Source organism: Nelusetta ayraudi, unplaced genomic scaffold, assembly GCF_046127955.1.
Source record: "Nelusetta ayraudi isolate G7.1 ecotype Tasmania unplaced genomic scaffold, CSIRO-AGI_Nayr_v1 ptg000022l, whole genome shotgun sequence".
Lineage (NCBI taxonomy): Eukaryota > Metazoa > Chordata > Actinopteri > Tetraodontiformes > Monacanthidae > Nelusetta > Nelusetta ayraudi.
Genome location: NW_027466072.1, coordinates 1,532,501 through 1,542,500, shown reverse-complemented (window position 1 = coordinate 1,542,500; position 10,000 = coordinate 1,532,501). Strand labels below are relative to the sequence as shown.

At 43.1% G+C, this 10,000-nt stretch overlaps 2 protein-coding genes across 3 annotated transcripts in view; one reads left to right on the top strand and one right to left on the bottom strand.

Moving 5' to 3' along the window:
• Positions 1 to 10,000, bottom strand: part of tnfsf10l (TNF superfamily member 10, like) — a 319,815-nt gene that overhangs the window by 191,069 nt on the left and 118,746 nt on the right. The gene's annotated exons all lie outside the window — the stretch shown is intronic.
• Positions 1 to 10,000, top strand: part of shroom4 (shroom family member 4) — a 54,630-nt gene that overhangs the window by 26,694 nt on the left and 17,936 nt on the right. Inside the window, exon 1 of one of the 2 annotated variants that reach the window (XM_076028030.1) lies at positions 6,950 to 7,354. The exons of the other annotated variant lie outside the window; for it this stretch is intronic. The gene's annotated coding sequence lies outside the window, so the exon portion shown is untranslated. Of the gene's footprint in view, positions 1 to 6,949; positions 7,355 to 10,000 lie in introns of those variants that run through there. 2 annotated transcript variants of the gene reach the window in all.

Sequence of the window (10,000 nt, the reverse complement as noted above, 5' to 3'; positions counted from 1 at the left end):
CTTTGACTTTCGCATCATTTCCTGTTCTGTTCAAAGCAACCCACCAGACTTCCCATCCGCTCCGCTCCTAATCTGTTGTCCAAATTTGCGTTTACATTTGCGCAGAAAGACGCGTGTTTATTGAGATGCAGACAAAGGGAAAAAGGCGTTATTTACAGTTTCTTGATGAAACAGGAAATGGCTCTCCAGACGCAGGTGTGAGTGGATGATGCTGCCGCCGTGAGTCCAAAGTTTGCCGTCATCGAAACACAACGCACCCACAGGGAACTTCAGCCACCCCCCCCCCCCCACCCCCACCCTTCCCTCAAAGCTGAAAACAACAACCAATCCACAAGGGGGCACTGGGTGAACTATAATAGTGTTTCTCAACTGGTGGGTCGCGACCTTAAAGTGGGTTGCAGAGCTGTTTTGATTGGGTCGTGGCTTTTATGGGCAGTTTCCCTTTTTTGTTTTTTAAAGGGATTTTTTTTTTTTTTTTAAATCAACACAATTCAATTCAATAATTTCAATATAGGAAGTGGACTAGTGTTTTGTTTTGTCTTGATTTTTTGTGAGTGTTGTGGAATAAATTTGGTTGCCATTTTCAGATTCATACTAATTAGCCAGCATAGCCAGCATGAAACTGTATCTAATTAGTGTTGACAAGCTTGTATAAGAAAGTCATTGGTGCAAATAGGACATTAAAAAAAACAGTTTTTTCTCTGTAATGTCACAACAGGCACTCGTAGCTCTCCTAGATTTGTGATTGCACTCCCAGCCAGGTGGTTGCTTCCTCCTCTGAGACTGCCTTCTGCCCTCCTGCCGAGGAAGAACATTCTGAAGACATTGACTTCAGCAGGAAGCAGGAAAAGTGTTTTGGTAGTTTGCTGTCAACAGAGAGCCTTACGATGATGCTTTCTAGAGCTCCATAGAACTTTCCCATTCATTAACTACACCAGGCTGCTCCCCTGGACTTCATAACCATTAATTCTAATTATAGAGGTTTTTCCATACTGTCATCCACAGATTAAGCTGACAACGTTTCATCTATGCTATGTTCAAATAAAATTGCAACCCGGGAATTTAGTTTCCCTTTCCTAGATTATAAAATGGAATTTTCAAAAATGCATTTGTTACATCTTAGACTATTCCAATGGTTAAATGTTAGACAGCTATTCAAGCCGACCGCTCTTTTTCCCCCCACAAAGTGCAATTTTTAACTACAGTTGTTTTCAATTGTCTGTGGTTTGCCAAACTTTGCTTTGACACAATTAAAGAGAACAACTGTTTACTTTGGTGCTCTCTGCCTTTTCATGACACTTGAAACAGCTGGGAAGCCCATTCTGAAAGAAAATCTCTTCAAATTTAGTAGCAAAGTCAAACAAAAGTGTGCAGTGGAAAAGCAGTCAGATTAAAGGACAAGCAGGCAGGAAATGGCCCACAGACTCGGGCCAGAGTTACGTGGCAACACAAAGCAGCAGGAGGGGTGAACACAAGGAAATTAAAATGATAATTACAAGCAAGGTTGATATTATGTTTGATGTTTTGTGAGGGTAAATAAAACTCCATGACAAGGCGCTTTCATCCCAGCTCAGTCTTTAATCTCTGCCACACATTAACTAAACATTTATTTTGTCCAAAGACGAAGCTGGGAGAAGACGCGAGATGAAAGAAGGGAAAGTGGGTGAAAAGAGGAAAGAGGAGATTGAGATTTCGCAAAAATAAAGTAGCACATGTACATTTTGGTTCATCGTTTCCTCGTCGGCATCACCGTAATACAGATTTCCATTATAAATCGTGTAGCTGAAGAATTGGAAAATACCCTGGGAAGAGGAAGGGTGTGTACTGATTCCCAGACTGCTAAACATATTGTGTCTTCCCACACAGTCATCAAGTTGCATAAAACTAACAAGCAAAAAAAAAACCCAACAAAAACACTGTGGGAGTTAAACTGTTTGGGTTCGTTCTTTGGCAAATGTCAGTTAAACTTAACAATGACATGGAAATATTAATGCAAGAGTGTAAAATTTGTCCTCGAGTCAGTGAGAAACATATAGTCTGAAGATAAATAGTCTTGGTACTCGGCAGCAGCTGCCATGAGATTGGATAAATAAAATCAAACGTGTCACCACCTCGAGTATTTGTTTGCCTGGAACTTCACTTTTTTGAATTTTACTTTTCACACTTTAATGTAGACTGGTAAACAGCAATGCAGTGGATGAAGCTTTTTCTTTTTTTTTTTTAAAGTCCAAGTTAATTTCAAACCTGCTAGTAGCTGCGTCTCCATGACCCCCAGAACTGTGCAAAAACCCCAAAATCGCAATAAAAAACTGGACGAGATTTGACGAAAATTACGGCTTATTCGCTTCTCGCCATTCAATCTGGAAATCGCAATTGCACTTTTGTCTAAATTTTACAAACATCGCTTTTATGTTGCGATAAACTGTCATGGAAACGCATTGACTTCCAGGAAGAGTGGAGCTCCTGCTCCAATGTGGAACCTTCTCTTTTGTCTGCTACATGCTGACTTGCTCTTTCAGTTTAGTTGTGTTTGGCTTACGCTCTTGTTTTGGGCAGCCAGACGGAGGCCTGTGGGCCCAGACATCTCTTGCTCTCTCTCACACACACACACACACACACACACACACACACGCATACATGCACGCAAACACCTCGTTGTTTAGATTTTTCTACCAGCAGGTCTCCTGAGACCGGGGGAAAGACTGAGGCTCTGCGGTGCCAAGAACCATGAAACACAATAGTCTGCCCCCCATCAGTCTGTCCCCAGCTCAACAATAGACATTCCTGGCATTCTTCAAGACCTCTTCCTCTCTTGCTCTCTCTCTCACACACACACGCGCGCGCGCGCGCACACAAACGCACCACCCTGGGACTGGGAGCTGTCTTCACTACTGTAGGTGACTTTGGTTGAACTTGTGTCGTCGGTGCGCTCACTAACAGCAGGTGATGAGCGCGAGTGTGTTTTCTGTCACTTTGTCGCACTCACTTTGCTGCAGAGTGCCAAATAGGCACGAGTCGATGTCGCTCAGAATCATTCGTGTGGCTTCATTGACAGGGCCACCTGCACCGTGTTGGGGAAAGAACCGTCCACGTATGACCGAGGATGAAGAGAGCTCCCGCCAAACCACAAGCTGTTTGAGTGCACGTGCGCGAGTTTGAAGGAGTTTCTCCAGACTGTCCTGTGTGCGTGTGGTCTGCTGCACTTTATCTGTCTCCTCTGGCCTGGTTTCTATTAACTGGCCCATTAAACTGAGGGTTTGTGATACCTGACACGGTTGCGACTAAGCTCACGGATTCCAGACAACCAACTCACTGACATGTTGCAGGAGATGAGCTCTCATTACGCTCGGCCAGCTGTTTAGAGAAAGAGAATTGGCGCAGCTCTTCAAGAAAATCTTAGATTTTGAAAGTTTGGTCCGTCTACCATTTAAGACCTTGAAGAATTTAAATCTTTGATTCTTTTCAATGATGTACTTTAACTTTTAATTTCTAATACATGAGTACAGACATGCAGAATCTGCACCTTTTTTTTTTTTTTTAACAGATTCTCTGTCCCTAAATGAAGCTCAAAGATGCTTTTTGTGTTTCATAAGTTTGATTTATTTATGTCTTCAATACGCAATGTTTTCGTTTTATTTTATTTTTCTTAATGTTTGAAAATAATTTTCAAACATTACAAATGACCAAAAAACAAAAGCAAGCTACATGGTTAACATAATGGGTATCAATTATAATCTTTTTCATTTATTCAATCTTGTCTAACCATGTGAAGCCTGTTGATAACCACTTCTGATTTACGATGATGATTACATAATAATGTCAATGTCAATGCCAATAATAAAGTAATTTAACATGTCACACCATTCACAAAAGTCGTAAAAGACATTTATAACATTTGCCGTGAAATAAAAACAGATCTTTTTTTAATGTCACACTATAAAGTCACATTTAGTATTTATTTCAATCCTTTAATTTATGAAGCCAAGAGGTTGCAGTTGAATTAGGCATTCATTGTGCACACTGCTTTGTCCTTGCCCAATCTAAAGTCATTATTATGATTTAAAACACAAAAATATGCAAAGTGTAACGTTGAAGGTGTACCAGTAAATCCGCATTGCTTCGTACCAAAAGAAGACATGAAGTGGAAAGAGAACACACGACAAATGGAAAGTCCTTTCATATACGCTCCCACAAAATTTTTATCCTTGTAAAAAATAACTGCAACAAAAAAAACACTTTTTAAAGTCTTATTAAAATCTCATGAAACGAGTTTATTCACGGATTTCTTTTTCAGAGATGTGTTTACTGCTCCATTAAAACACCCCAAGACCTGCGCGCAAACAGTGGTGAGAGAATCAGATGGTGGGTTAGGATTCGACCCGACATGTCATTTATATCATTTTGCAGGCTTCTCCTCACTCCTCCAAGTGTTTCTACACGACAACTCATTTTGCAAAGATGTTTCCGTCATCAGTCAGAAGCCAAGTGTGCAAGCCCGTTTGAGAATGACATAGCATTGTCTTTGTTTGCACTGCTGTTAATGCTTTAATTCAGGATTGTATAATCAGTCACCACTGAACAACATGAAGATTCTATTAGTAGAATTTATGACTGTTTTTATTAGGTTTATCACACGCCTGATGAAACAGCATGCCAGCCGTGTCACAGCGTTAGGGAAAACACATCAAGCTGTGACAAACAGCGCATTGTGCTGCAGATGCTTAGGTGGACTCTACCCTTCCTGCCGTCGAGCCCTGTCTGGTGTGTGTGTGTGTGTGTGTGTGTGTGTGTGTGTGTGTGTGTGTGTGTGTGTGTGTGTGTGTGTGTGTGTGTGTGTGTGTGTGTGTGTGTGTGTCTCATATAAAGAGATTGAGATAATGAACATCTTGTACATCAAAGCATTACATGATGGTTTTTAGCAGAAGTTTCAATGTGCTGAGGACTGTGTGAAATAAACCGGCAGGAGGCAGACGGAGAGAATTACTCAATAAAACATGCATGCTAGACACACACACACACACACACACACACACAGGCGCACTCACACAGTGCAGAGCTCAGAGTCATAAAGCAAACAAATAAGTCCTGATTGCAGGCCAACACAAAGGGGCAGAAGGGAGGAGGTGAGGTTGTTTAGGCTTTCCAGCATAGTTAACCCATCAACCTTTTGAAGGGAAGGCAGGGAATGCCAGGAATCTGCTCACACGCATGCATACAACTCTCTCCCACACACACACACACACGCATCCTCACGGAGTCTTCAGGAGATGTGAGACTGCAGGAAATCCTTTGAGGCCACCGAGAGCCTCGTGTTATTAAGTGCCTGCTGCTTGGAAGTTGGTTAAACTTCAACAGGGTGAATGTCAAGCGCTCGCACTTAGCAATGTTTGGTCAGCGAGGTCTCAGTCTAGTCAAAATAACACGGGGACACCGACACTGACACAGGCGCCACATCTGCAGACCAGCGAGCAGTGGAGTCCAGTTGGGGATGATGTGGAGAACAGATTGGATCAGCTAATGAGAGCTGAACCCTGTCTGTGCTCTCGCTGTGCAGACATGCTCAGCTGCTGCCTGTTAAATGCATCCTGGCCTGTATTCTTTATCCATACATACAAATGAAATGACCTGCCAATTAACTTCCCAGAAATTGAGAAAGTGCACCATTACTTCTTTTTGCATGCTCTACCGTTCAGAAAGGCAACCAACCCTTTGTGATGTCACAAGGGGGCTGATACTTTTCTGGTGCCAGGGTTTTTTTTTTTTGATGCCCTCGCAGCCTCCTAAACGCCTGTCGGGTATAACAAAGCGTCATTTAGCAGGAAGTTGAAGCTGATCCATTCTGCTGCAAGTATGCGGTTTTCTGGAGATCCATACAGTTTATGGACAATTAATAATGTGTGACTGGCTGCTCAATTTGAGCCTATGATTAAGTATTAGCATCTAAACAGGGCTCCTGATCTGTTCTTTGCGCTTGCTAGACACTCTCTGCCTATTTGTTTTTTTATATTCAATATTTGTTCTAACACTAGTTGTGTCTCCATGACCCCTAGAATTGCGCAAAGCCTAAATGTGGCAATGAAAAGCTGGTCACTGAAACAGCTAAACTCGGAAAAACCTCTCAAATATGGCTAAAAGGTTTTGACGCTCTCATGAGGTGGTTTTTCCACACGTATCCATACTGAGGTGCATCGCAAAGGTGTCACGGAAAGACTTTTTTTCCGCATTTACACGTCAGCGGACGTGACGTACGGGGTCACGTGACCAGTTCACTTCAAGTGAAAATGGAGCGTTATGATTGGACGGAGGAGCACGATTACTCTCTAGCATTAAGCAATTCAAGCTCGATAAGAGAACTAGCAAAAACAGCCGAAACTGAAAGTGCTTTTGCTTCTTCTTGGTGTTTCATCCAACCTGCAAGCCCTGAGTCCTGCAAGCGCTCCTATATTGGCTTTTCTTTTAACTTGATAGGGGAACTGCTAAAAAGTCTCTGGGGTATTTGGTTGGCCATGGTTGTGCCACTTCTCTTTATCGGCGCTACTCACTGCTTTCCTCCTGTATTCTCCTGCAGACCGTCCATCATCTCTTCCATTGCACTTCTTTCACCATGTTTTGTTTTACTCCTCCCTTGCCAAACTGAAAAGCCCCCTTGTCCGTCCAGCGCTCTGTGATTTTTCATTTGCTCTCCCAATCTTTACAATGCAAACACACTCATGTGGGTTAATACACACGCACACACACACACACACACACACACACACACACAAGGAGGAAGTACCTCTGCATTTTTGCCTCCTCTGTCAAACAATAACAGCGTGGAACTCTGGGTATTATTTTAGCAGCCGTCCAGTGCTTTATCTGCACTCCGCAATACTTCCTCTCTCACTGACTCACACATCCTGCCCTCAAGGGGGGGTGAGAGAGGCACAGAAGGAATTGGATGGATCGAGAGAGAGTGTGAGCGAGCGAGAGAGAGAGGGTGAGAGAGAGAGAGAGAGAGAGAGAGAGAGAGAGAGAGAGAGAGAGAGAGAGAGAGAGAGAGAGAGAGAGAGAGACACGGGTGGGAGTGTCACAAGAGTTCTGAGGGGAGAAGTAGCCGTGTTGTGTCTTCCAGCAAGAAAACTGAGGGAGGAGGAAAAGAGGAGAAGCAGGGAGAGGGGATCATCTGTTGGGTCTTCCCTCTTGGTCAGTCGCTCTGATCCTTCAGATGGAACAGCGTGTCTTTGACACCTTCTCCTGAGACAACCAGGCCATCTCAGCAGACCAAACAGGAAAGAACTTTGACTTTTCAGTTGGCTTGTGATTCCACTTGGAACAATTTTAAGGAGCTGGATGTGGGGATAACTTGACACTTCAGGTGAGTTCCGATGGCATCTTTGCCCCTTTTTTTTTTTTCCACAGAAAATGTGTGATGCCAGTTTGAGGATCTCCTGCATCTGAACTTTATGGCACATTTTTTGCCTTCCGAGGCTGTTCAGGTCATCAGCTCAGCTCTCTTGAGCAGCATGAAGGTGCTGAACCTTTCATTTTTTTACAACTACATCGGATCTGAAGTTCGTGTTATATCCATCCCCGGCTCCTCGTAGAACCAAGAGTGTTGGTGTCGAGCACAAGATGTATATTTTTTCATTCTGAAACTGCTGTGTGACAAGAATTAAAATGACATTTAAAAGTGTACTCCTGTCTATGTGAGCCAGTCCTCTCCCCTGGGATTTGTTGATGGCTGTCGTGAAAATGTGAAGGGTCCAGATCTATCTGTCTGCCGTGCTGTCTGGAATTTGTCCGCGGCTGTACTGAGACTGCGTGTGTGTGACTCAGATTATGCGCGTTGACCTTTGCAGTATCAGTCAGCTGTTGCAGTTTCTGACCGTTTAGACAGACATTCCAGCTGAAAGGCTCATTCAGAGGGCCAGGACGGAGACTTCATAACTTCCTCGGCCTTTGACCAGTGAGACTCTCAACACTAAAGACGCAAGCCGTGTTCTCTTGTGTTTGTGGAATCAAAGCGCGCCGTGTTGTGCAGACAGGATCGCTGTCACCTCAGGAGCGGTCACGGACAGCCGGGCTCCTGTGCGCCTCCACACTTTGTCAATAAACATGATTCATGTGATTCCCATTGGCCTGTTGTGCTCGCCGGGAGAGGGGATTTCTTTTGGATGTTGGTACTGTCAAGTGATAGAGATGGTAGGTGCAATTTGAAACAAAGCAGCAAGAGGACGGGCCACACACAACGGCTGTGAGGTTGCCGCATGCTTTTTGACCCTGAAAAAACCCACAATGGATGTATTGTTGTAAGCCTTGGCAGCCAACTGCAAGGAGCAACTGTCGCTTCATGGCCACAGCGGGCTTGATATTGATCAGTTTATCCTGAAGTACACAGAATTCGCTCTGGAAGTTGAAGATTTACAAACTCTTAAAACAGCCCAGTCGGCCTGCTTTTCATCACTGACCTCATGGTCAACGTCAGAGTTCCTTCGTCAGCTCTATTTCTCAGTGGAGCATATAGAAAACAAAGATGTATGTTTTGGTGGCATTTACAAATATTTGACTTCTTTGCCAAATAAACGCCCGTTTTAGACCTGGGCATCATTTATCCTACAAATTCAATAACATGTCAATTGTGCTTACCAATATTTACGTGAGTCCGCCCTCTTTTCGTGGTAAAAAAAAAACAGTTCCTATTCATTGTCTGGCAGTGCAAGTGTTACTGAACCTGTAAGATGACCTGAGTGGTGGGTAGTTGCAGTTCTTCTCGCTGAAAATCCCCAAATATTTTGGAGCCATTATTGCTGACCCCCCTCAAGCTCTGAACACTTTGGAAAAACAGAATTTGCTTATGTGGTTTGGAGGAACTTCCCGCTTAACCCCAGTATGATTAAAAAACAGAACAGCAGTCTGGTTGACGCTTCATTCTCAGGTCGTAAAAACTGCACATTTCCACATGTTTTCTGCCACTTCATGTCTATTTAGTACATTATGACTTAATTTCCTATGGTGTCACATTAGTCAGTGTTTATTTATTGATCTATCTCAAGATTTTCTCAGTCATCAATCTGGAGGTTAAACTTGGAAAGGAGTGGGTATTATGTCTGGGCAAGTTTGCATAGTTCCCACACATACAGTATTCGGGCACATACACACATACACACACACACACACACACACACACACACACACACACACATCAAGTCAAATGCACATAGACAGAAGCACACACAGGCTCTACGTAAACTTTCTCAGGGGATAATTTAAGGACATTGTCAGGAAAGTCGAACGATCTGCAAGCTCAGACTGAAATCCCTCTTAAGGAGCTTGGACCAGGAAACAAAAGTGTTTATTTTGGAAATGGTTCTCCTGTGCTTTTTTTTTTTTAATCATAAACAATAATACCAAGGCATGTTCCTTTCCCAGGATTTGCATTCCTCCTTAAAAAAAAAAAAAACACTGTCTGTCAAAATGTTTGCCAAATTCCCAAATTCCCCAGAATGGTTTCATTTTGCACTGCAGCGCTCGCAGCAAGAGAAAGTGAAATTCAAAAGCATGTTGTGGGGATTTTCACGTCTTACATTCATGTCTGAAAAGAAACTTCACTTCACTTTATTGATTTGTCTCTTGAAGGACAATTTGGTTTGCAGCAGAACTCATACACAGACACACTTTGGCAAGACATGCACTGTATAACAAGATGTGAACAGCAAATTACATCAGATGCAGAAAGAGCACAGTGTCCGTAGGGCTCATTAAAAGGAAAGGAAAGAACAAGGCATCCAGTCGAATATACGTTTAGTGAAAGCTGAATAAATAAATAAGTTAAAATAAGTGGGAAAGAAACACAAGTAAGAAATGGCAACAGTGATTTGATCTCCTCTCCGTGGCATTTAGAGCCTGTATGGAGAGCTTCAGTGCACCAAGAGTTAAACGTTTGCTCAATTCAACTTTATGGGTTAGGGTTCTTTGCTGTGCTTTCTCCTAATAATGACGCATGCCCACAGCCTGGTAATGG